The 10,397-nt window shown below is 46.1% G+C and overlaps 1 pseudogene; it reads right to left on the bottom strand.

Moving 5' to 3' along the window:
* Positions 1-7,538: 7,538 nt before the first annotated feature.
* LOC146342800 (olfactory receptor 6M1-like) lies at positions 7,539-9,761 on the bottom strand (annotated as a pseudogene).
* Between the last annotated feature and the right edge of the window lie 636 nt (positions 9,762-10,397).

The raw sequence follows: 10,397 nt of genomic DNA on the forward strand, positions 1-10,397 counted from the left end.
CATTTGAGTGGCAAACAGTGCTCAATGAGGGAGCGGATGGGTGTGCACCACTGTCGACCACCTCGTGAACCAACAAGAATCTCACCCTTCACTACTCACTAGAGGTCTGCGAAACACTTATCCCGTTCCGGCCTGCAGTCCGTGGTGGTGGTGGGGAGGCGATCCGTCCCTCCCCCCTGGAATCCTCCCAGGCTGGCTCTGCTCCGTGGCAAGGCCGCAAAGCCACTGGCTGCAGCCAGACTTCCAGCCACTGCTGGACTGCTGCTGCAAATGGTGGCCGCTATGCTTCTGCCATTTGCATCCCTGCCAAGCTGCGATAGGAAGGGATGTAAGAGAATTCCGCCACGGATCTCGGTGAGGCTGAATGTCAGTGCATTCGGCCCCCCGAAATCTGTGGCGGAATGGCCTGCCACCCCCGCGCCCCCCCGCGGATCCCCCCCGGGATGAGACTTACCTGGGGCGGATGTTCTGGGCAGTGGCGGCTCCGGCGGTGGCTCTGGCAGTGGTGGCTGCGGCAGCTGGTCTTCCAACTGGCTGCCACCGCTGACATTTGCAGTCTGGAGGGTTTTCTTTTTTTACCCAGCCATGATAGGCTACGTAAATCTTTACATAGCCTATCACGGCTGGGTAAAAAAAACAAAACCCCCCACAAAGTATGCGGTTTTTTTAGGGATGTCAGAGAATTTCACCACGAATCTCAGGGAGGCCGAATGCCAGCGCATTCGGCCCCCCGAAATTGGTGGTGAAATGGTCTGCCCTCCCCACCCCCCCAGGACGGGAGTTACCTTGGGCGAATCCTCCTGGCAGCGGCGGCTCCGGCGACAGTTCGGCGGTGCTTCGGCAGTGACGGAGGCTGCGGCAGCCGGTCTTCCAACCGGCTGCCACTGCCACCATTTCCAGTAAAAAAAAAAAAAAATGATAGGCTATGTAAAGATTTAGGTAGCCTATCACGGCTAGATTTTAAAAAAATACCATGATAGGCTACGTAAATGTTTACGTAGCCTATCACGGCTGAGTAAAAACAAAAACAAAAACCCATGCATACGCAAATGGCGGCGCCCATGGGCGCCGCCATTTGCGTATGCGTGGGTTTTTTTTTTGTTTGTTTTTACTCAGCCGTGATAGGCTACATAAACATTTATGTAGCCTATCACGGCTGACTGCAGGGACACAAACAGCGGCAGCTATGGCCGCCACCATTTGCGTCCCGGCCGGCCAGGATTCGGGGGTGGAGGGACGGAGTGCCTCCCCCCTGGCCAGAATTTTGGGGAGGAGGGATGGAGCACCTCCCCCCCCACAAATAAAATTTCGTTCAAGGTAAGTGACTTTCGTACATCCCTATTTTTTTTTCTTACCCAGAGCCCTCTGTGGCTGGAAATCTGGCTGCGGATGGCTCTGGCCTGGGCCTGGCTGGCTGCTCTGCGGAGCCACCGTGGAGCACAGCTGGCCGTTCGAGGATTCCAGGGGGGAGAAATGGATCGCCTCCCCCCCCGTCGAGGATTCCGGGGGGATGGACGGAACGCCTCCCCCACCACCATCAACATAATCCGTGGAAAGGTAAGTGACTGTTGTACATCCTAGTGATAGGCTATGTAGATACTTACGTAGCCTATTGCGGCAAAGAGCAGGGGCGCAAATGGCATAGTGGCCACCATTTGCGTCCCTGCCTTTTGCCATGATAGACTATGTAGATGCTTATGTAGCCTATCATGGCTTGGCAGGGACACAAATGGTGGCCGGCGTAGTGGCCACCATTTGTGGCCACAGCCCAGCAGCGGCCAGAAAATGACCCAAAGCTGTTGCCAGAGCCGCCGCCAGGCAGGCCCCTTCCGGGGGGAATTCGGCAGGTGGTGGGAGGGGTAGTCCGTTCTGACACAGACTCCGGGGGTCTAAATTCTGAAGAATCCAGCCTCACTGGAGTCCTTGGAGGAATTCTCCAACATCCCTACTGCTCACCTAGGTTGGGTAAGGGCTAGGGGTTTGGAGACCTCTGTGCAGGATGGGCACAGGGTGGTTCATCCATCCCTAACCTCAGAGCCAAATACAAGCTAATACTCAAATGAGCTGGGAATCTCAACTGGTGATAGGTAGGGTTGGCAGAGAATTTCTCCCCGAAACTTCGGGGGGCCGAGCGCCAATGTGTTCGGCCCCCCGAACAAGTTTCGGGGAGAAATTCTCCACCCCCCCGCACCCCCCCCGGGACGGGACTTACCTTTGGCGAATGTCCCTCCTGGCGGCGGGCCGGCTGGCGGTTCGGCGGGTGTTCGCCCGGGGCGGGAGCGGCAGCTGGTCTTTCGACCGGCTGCCGCCGCCGCCATTCCAATCAAAGAAAAAAAAAAACATCCCCGTGATAGGCTACATGACAATTAACGTAGCCTATGATGGCTAGATTTGCAAAGTCAGCCATGATAGGCTACGTAAATCGTCACGTAGCCTATCACGGGTGACTTTAAAAAAAAAAAAGCGCGTACGGATAATGGCGGCCCCCATAGGGAGCCGCCATTCCTGTTCCTTATTTGGTTGCTGTAGTCTACGTAAAGATTTACGTAGACTACAGCGACCAAATAAGGAACGCGAATGGCGGCTCCCTATGGGGGCTGCCATTATCCGTACGCGCTTTTTTTTTTTTAATGTCAGCTGTGATAGGCTACGTGACGATTTACGTAGCCTATCACAGCTGACTTTGCAAATCTAGCCGTGATAGGCTACGTTAATCATCATGTAGCCTATCACGGGGGCGGTTTTTTTTTTTTTAACTTTTTAGTTCGCGTCCGGGCGAGGCGAGGCGCCTCCTCCCCGGCCTGAATTTCGGCCGGGCGAGGCGGGAAGCCTCCCCCCCGGCCTGAACTTCGTGGGGGGAGCAGCGAAGCGCTTCCCCCCCACCGCGAACAAGCTTCGAGGACAGGTAAGTGACTTTCGTCCATCCCTAGTGATAGGCAAATGGTTGCAGAGGTGGTCTGTTGCAGACCAAGGCAATAAGTTGGGATTGGGCGGGGGGAAACAGCTGATATACCTTTGGCCTTCTCACTATTAACATAATAAACTAGCCTGTTTATTCACAGTGAAGGACACAAATATGAAAGAAATTCATTAGTATGGTGTTTACTTTGTTTTCATACTGTTTTACAATTTGAAAGGTTTTATATGATATGTTTGATCATGTTGTATTTTGTGGTTTTAGTTTTCATGCACTGCCCGGAGATAATAAATAAATACAGTTTATTATTTACTTTGCTCATAATATTAGAAACTGGATTCATCCAATTAAGCTGGATATTGAGAGGATAAAAGAAAAATATCCCCAATACATATATAAAGGCATTTGTGTTGGGGATATTTTTCTGATGGCATATGAAGCCAAACACTATACCTTTAACAGCAATGTGGATGACTTAGACTTTTTTCAACACTGGGTATTTAAAACCTGCTACGAATTGGTATGTTCACAGCTTCCAACTCAACTCATCGACGTTAGAGCAGGAGAAATTATCAGCCTGTGGTTTGAGGTTTGTTTGGTTACTTTGTGTCTCATTTCAAAGCATTTTTTCTTTGGTAATGTACTGATATTACATGCTTTAAGTGATGTTCTTTCTTAGCTCTGGGAAGCTCTATGAGATAAAATGCAAGCTATGCCAGTGGTTTAAGTGGCTTCTTTGGAAAAAACTATTCAGATTACAATACTTTTTGTTGAGTCTAAGGGCAGTGAGGTGAAATAATTTCTTTGCTTATTGAGTACAGCCCTGCTTTCATGTAAATAATTTTTGATAAGATTATGGCAACAATTCTTAACAAGGACGTTTGTGTTTATTTGAAATAATGTTTTTGTGCATGTATATGTTAGGATAATAACTGACAACTAGTGTAAATATAAATACAACAAATACGGTGTGTGCACATATGTGCATATGCATACACACAGCTGTGTGCCTGTGTGTGCATATATATATGACTATAGATCTGAATATCTTTACAGTTATTGTTTATCTGAAGAAGCAACTCATATGTGAAACAGGATTATACCAGATTTCTGTAAGACTTTTTGGATGGACTTTGAGATCCTTTGAACAAATTATAATATTTATATGTGTATACCTGTGATACAGATGCTTCTGTTATCTTCCAATATATGTGCAATTGTATTCATATTGTTTTCATATGTATAATTGTTCCAACCACAATCTATTTTAAATCAATCACTAATACCCACTATGTTCATTGTGTGCTCAGATTGTTATTACATTATATTATTATTACTTGACCTATTTACAGTTATGTGCTTGTTTGCTTATTTCTTTTGTCCAATCCAACATGTCTCCTCCTTCCCTAGTTCACCTGCCCCTCCTCCCACCATGTTACAAATCCTCCCAATGCAGCTTGCAAGTAACATCAAAACACATTGTGATAAGCCCCAGAAAGTGGTATCCTACACACATAGCAAATGGTCGGAATCCTACACACATAGCAAATGGTGTCCTACACACATAGCAAATGGTCAGAATCCTTCAAATAGAGCGGCTAGTGGCAAATGGCCCCATGCAATTAATTCCAGCTGCCATTAATTACCGTTTGTCCTTGTAGCATTTTGCCAGTTTCATCTACATTTTTACAATTCTGTCCATGGTATTGGCTTTTACTCATGTGGTCCTATTGTCAGGTCCAGGGCATGCGCGGCAAGCATCCTTGGCGAGAACACAACACCGGGACTAGGGTAATGGAGGTGGGCAGACAGCAGAGGATCCCTGGGCAAGGTTCAGACCCAAACAAGGCATGGCAGGGCCAGAGGCAAAAGTAGGGCCCCAAAAGGCACTGGTGAGTTGCCAGCAGGTTTGCAGCAGGGCCAAAAACAGAAGCAGAGTCCAAACAGGCAGGGGTCAAGAACCGGCAAGGCATAGCAAAGATCAGGAATGAGTAACTGGAACATGATGCTCCCACCACACTGACTCGTGTTGCTGTGGCAAGGTTTGAAAGGAAGAGGAAGCTCTTTATAGGGCTCCCTGAAGCTCCCCGCTGGTCTGTATTAGAGGACCTGGGAGCACCTGCAGTCAGGGCCTAATCCTAGAAATACTGTCAGCCAGGCTGTCTTCTATGTCTGGCGCCCAGGGGGAGCTGCAGAGCTTCCCAGACTGAACAGATCCTGACACATTTTGTATACATATTGTTTTTGTCACCTTACATTATAACATCATATAATCTACACTCTTGTATTCCAGTTGTGTGCACTTTAGCACTCTTGGGTCTTGTACTCATCCCATGGGTGAAGGGTACACTCCTGCTTATGGTGATGAAAGCATTTCATATCTATAATCTCAGTAAACTTTACACCATTGCTTTAGGTAGACTATTTTAATTCTTATCCCCATATCATCCCTGTTTTGTTATCTTCGTGGATCGTGAGGGCAAAAGTCACCTAGAAGTATTTTAAACAAACGAACACATATTTTCCAATGGTTCGAGAAGAGTACTTGGCATATGGCATAGTCCATTGTGGCTATCTCCTCATTACTCTGAAGATGATGGGGCTAATTCTAAACACAGTGGCTTATGGGGTAATAAGGTGCCATCCAGTTGTTTTGAACTTCAACTTCCAGCATTCTTGAGCATTGGCCATGCTGTCTGGAACTGAGGGGTGTTGAAGTCCAAAACATCTGGAGGGTACCAGGCTGTGATTCTGGGTATTGTGACCTTGGAATGTAGCACATTGTTTATCACAAATGGCGAATCAAATGCATGTATGGCTGAGAAATCAAGACATATGCAGAAGAGATCACTCATGGCAGAAATGTACATACACAGTCATGCACATACATACATCAAGCATGCAGCAAGAGCAGCTCTCAAAAACACAAATCACACAGCAGCAACAGTGATCATAAATACAACCATTCAACCACAACAGCCACCACCACCAATCTGTGGTGGCTCATTACATTACAAAAAGACATGGGCAGAATCTGGGAATGATCTCATCTGAATTTAAGGGAATGACTCTTTTCTTGTAGTTTATTAGCAGGGATGGCGGAGAATTCCACCACAGACTCTGGGGCCCCCGGATTCTTAGAATCCGCCCCCCCGGAGTCCATGGTGGAATGGACCACCCCACCCTGCCACCCCGCAAAGTCCGACCCGACTGGATCCCACCTGGCACTGCCGGGTCTGGGTCCGGCTGGGTCTATCCACTGCCGGTCTTCAGACGCGAATGGCATCCTGCCTAGCGGAAGCCATTTGCGTCCCTTCCCTTTCCTGTGATAGGCTACATAAATCTTTATGTAGCCTATCACAGGAAGGGGAAGGGATGCAAATGGTGTCCATTAGGCCAGACGCCATTTGCATCCGAAGACCAGCCACGGCTGGAATTCTGGCTGCAGCCGGCCCTGGCCGGTGGCTCCATGGAGCTGCCATGGAGAGGAGCCAGCCAGGGAGGATTCCAGGGGGAAGGATCAGATTGCCTCCCCACCACAGAACCCCCAGTGGACCCCAGGTAAGGGGGTTTTGTACACTCCTATTTATTAGTAGTTCAAATATGCAGCAGTACATTTGCTTGAGGATGCCATAAGTGCATTGGTAATCATAAAACTCAAATCTATATCAGCAATACATGATATACCAGAGCAGATTGTGAATGATAACAGCTGACTGTTTGGCTTTACAGACTTCAGAATAGTTTGCAAAAGAATGAGACTTCACTGACATTATGTCACATCCAGAATATTCTCAGCCTAATGGTATGGTGGATAGAGTAATTCTACCTCTAAATACTTTATTTTGATAAACATCTTGAATGGCTGAATTTAAGCCACTGAGCATGCTGCTATGGATGTAAGGTTAACATGTGACATAAGAGGTCTTCTTAGAGATGAAAACATCACTATTCCTTTCAGGCACACATACACCAAAGTCAGTTCTATCTACAGAAGAGCATCATTCCACTCATCTTCAATTGACTGGACATTGGAGAAGGAAAAGTTGGAACATTCTGCTTATGAACAAAATTACAAGTTATAAACATCTCTGGGAAGGAAAGAGTGAATCTCTTGTTGGGATGGACTCAATTTATTTAGTACTGGAACTGGCAGAGACCTGGAGAATTAGCAGTATTACTATGAGGTAAAAAATGGCCCTCACTGTACTTGGGTTGTATGATTTGTCCGTACATATTTTGATATCCTTTTATTCTTGGCCTTTCTGAACCTGAAACTTATTAAACACATACATGCACACGTGTGCACCCCCCCCACATATATGGTGTATATGTATGTGTGTATGTATGTATGTGTGTGTGTGTATATATATATATGTGTGTGTGTGTGTGTGTGTGTGTGTATATATGTATATGTATGTGTGTGTATATATATATATATATATACACACACACACACACATACATATATATATATATATATATATACCATCAACCCACCAGAAACAGTACAATAAGCAGCCCATTAATTACCAGCCTCTCTCCCAAATCAATCTGTGCAATCCGATTGATTTAAATGATGTTAGTAGACAGAAGGTAGCTTTGGGTGGATTCATTTTCCTCATAGTGAAAATTTCTTCCTGTTCAGACATTCTCTTAAGGCCTCCTTGACCTTCTCATTCCTCAGAGTATAAATAAAAGGGTTCAGTAATGGGGTAACCACGGCTGTGAGTACTGCAACTGCCTTCTGGACATCTCAGGAGCGTCCCTTGCTAGGCAATGAGTACATGAAGATTGCACTTCCATAAAAGATGGAGGCTATCATAATATGGGAAGCACAGGTAGAAAAGGACTTTCTCTGGCCCTTGGCAGAGCGTATATGCAAGATGGTTGCAATAATGTTGAGGTAAGAGATAGCAGTGGCAGACAAAGAGCTAAGGAGCACCACTGAGGACAGGACAGATTCCAGAGCCAGGATGAAGTGTACATCATTGCAGGAAAGTTTTATCATTGGGGCATAGTCACAGAAGAAATGATCTATGACATTAGAGCCACAGAAGGACAGTTGAAACAGCAAAAAAATGGGGCCAAGGGTAGAAAGGAAGCCACCAATCCAGCAGCCCAGGACCAAAGAGCTGCAGACACATCCATTCATAATGGTGGCATAGCGCAGTGGGTGGCAGATGGCAACATAGTGGTCAAATGACATCATGGCACTGAGGATGAACTCAGTGGTGCCGAGGAAGAAATAGAAGTAGCATTGGAAAGCACAGCCCAAGAAGGAGATGGCTTTGTTCATGGAAACCAGGTTCACAAGCATTTGTGGGGTGACTGACAAAACAAAGAGGATCTAAAAGAGGGAGAGATTACAGAGGAAGAAATACATGGGGGTTTGGAGGCACTGGTCAAAACACACCAGTGTGATGATGCTGATGTTCCCAGATAGTGTTAAAACAAAAACAGCAGGAAACACTACAAAAAGGAAGTATTCCAATGGCTTAGGAAGCTGGAAGCCAAGTAAGATGAACTCTGTCACATCCTTTGTGTTGTTCCGATTTGTCAGTTGCCCACTTGAATCTGTAGAATGGTCAAGCACACACAAAAATATACATGTTAGAGTGTGTGTGAGTCTTTCCCCTCCCCGCTCTTTTAAAGATTCCAGGTATGTCTCCCCCTTCACCCTGAAAATGCACAAGAAGTTGTCTCTTGATGACATCAGCGTCTTAATTCCTTTATGCTACCTTTCTCATAACATCGGAACAGTATTTTCATCACTGCTTCCTAGCAGTGGGCATTCAGGAGACACCGTCCAAGTTCAGCTATTCTTTAGAACATGGTTCAACAAATGGACAGGCAGTAGAGGCCCAAAACAACAACAACAACAAAAGCAAACAGATGACATTGAGTAACTGCACTGAAGCATCCAAAAATGGAGAAGTTTATTTACTGCACATGATGGACCTCTTAAATGGGTATAACAGAAAGATATTGTCACAAATGAGACCTTCAGTGTTGCTGTCTGAAGTGTTCTTGTTCAGGATATTCGAAATCATTCCCCCTTCCACCTGGTTTTCCTTCCCCACCCCCGAACAGTCACTCAGCAGTCCATGATCTCTGTTCTCATTTAGCTCTTTTGGGGGTCCCCCTCCCAGGTTTCTTTTAAATATTATTTCTAAACACTTTTTGCACTTCGACAAGCCTTGAGGTACCTGGGCAAACAAAGCCTGCTGATACTCCCCTCTTGTGCATGAATGGTGCTGTTTTGCCTACATAAGTACTGGTACTTGGAAAATTAAATTTGCTATCATGATGGACATAGGGCAGATTTGGAGAACACATTGAGAAAACAAAACTAATCACTCTTCTTTTGATGTACCTTAATTCAAAACTGTTTGCAAGGGGAACCTGTCTAGTCTGTGACAAAATCCCTGTTTGCATGTAACACTCCAGATGAAATTAAACTTCCAATGTTCTGAATTTTCTTAAGCATTATTAAATGCCAAGCCCATACTTTCAATACATTGTTGACATTAATGGCAACATCAACATGATGGATAAAAATGATGGAGGTCCACTGAGTCCCTTGGTCTTACCATGCTTTGGTGTTCTGCTTTCATCCTTTCTAAATAATGTGATAAAAGTGAGGTGAACTTCATATAGAGGCACCTGGGGAAGATTGTTACTAAGAACTACAATGTTGCCTAGAGAGCCAGCCAATCAAGGACAGTAGTACCATGAGCCCTCTGGAGGGACCCTTATCCGAGGGTTGATTACAACATTAAAGGGATGGATACATTTGTTGATTTCACTTTCTCTCTGAAACAGCTGTACGTGCTGACCACATGGCGGCCTTCCTTACAAACACTGAATGTACAGTATACTGTCATGAGGGATTAGGGATGGGCAAACGAGTGATGTTCAAGAGCCCCAGGACTGTCTCACTGCTCATCTGATTCAAATTCACGTTTGTGATCACAGCTCAGTCTGCAAAAATGGGAAACTTGTGCAAATCACCACACCAAAAAGAAGAAGGTATCGTAGATCTGGGAAAAGTGAAGAAAGGGGCAACTAAGACGTTCAAGGGGTTGGACCATCTGCCTTGTGAGTAGGGATGTATGAAAATGACTTACCTTTCGCGGATTATGTTGATGGTCGGGGGGAGGCGTTCCGTCCCTCCCCCTGGAATCCTTGAACGGCTGGCTGTGCTCCGCGGCAGCTCTGTGGAGCAGCCAGCCAGGCCTGGCACGGCACGGCCAGGCCAGAGCTGCCCGCAGCCAGATTTCCAGCCGCGGAGGGCTCTGGGTAAAAAAACAAACAAACAAAAACAACGTGTACGCAAATTTGCATTCCTTCTTTTTACCGTCTTAAAATACGTAAATATTTACATAGACTATGACGGCGAAAATCAAGGGGAACGTAAATAGTGTAGCAGGCACCATTTGTGTCCCCTTTTGATTCCCTGTTTTAGCCTATGTAAAGA

The sequence above is a fragment of the Heloderma suspectum genome, chromosome 6 (assembly GCF_057233095.1).
Source record: "Heloderma suspectum isolate Gila_16-S chromosome 6, 16-S_ref, whole genome shotgun sequence".
In the NCBI taxonomy this organism is placed as follows: Eukaryota; Metazoa; Chordata; class Lepidosauria; order Squamata; family Helodermatidae; genus Heloderma; species Heloderma suspectum.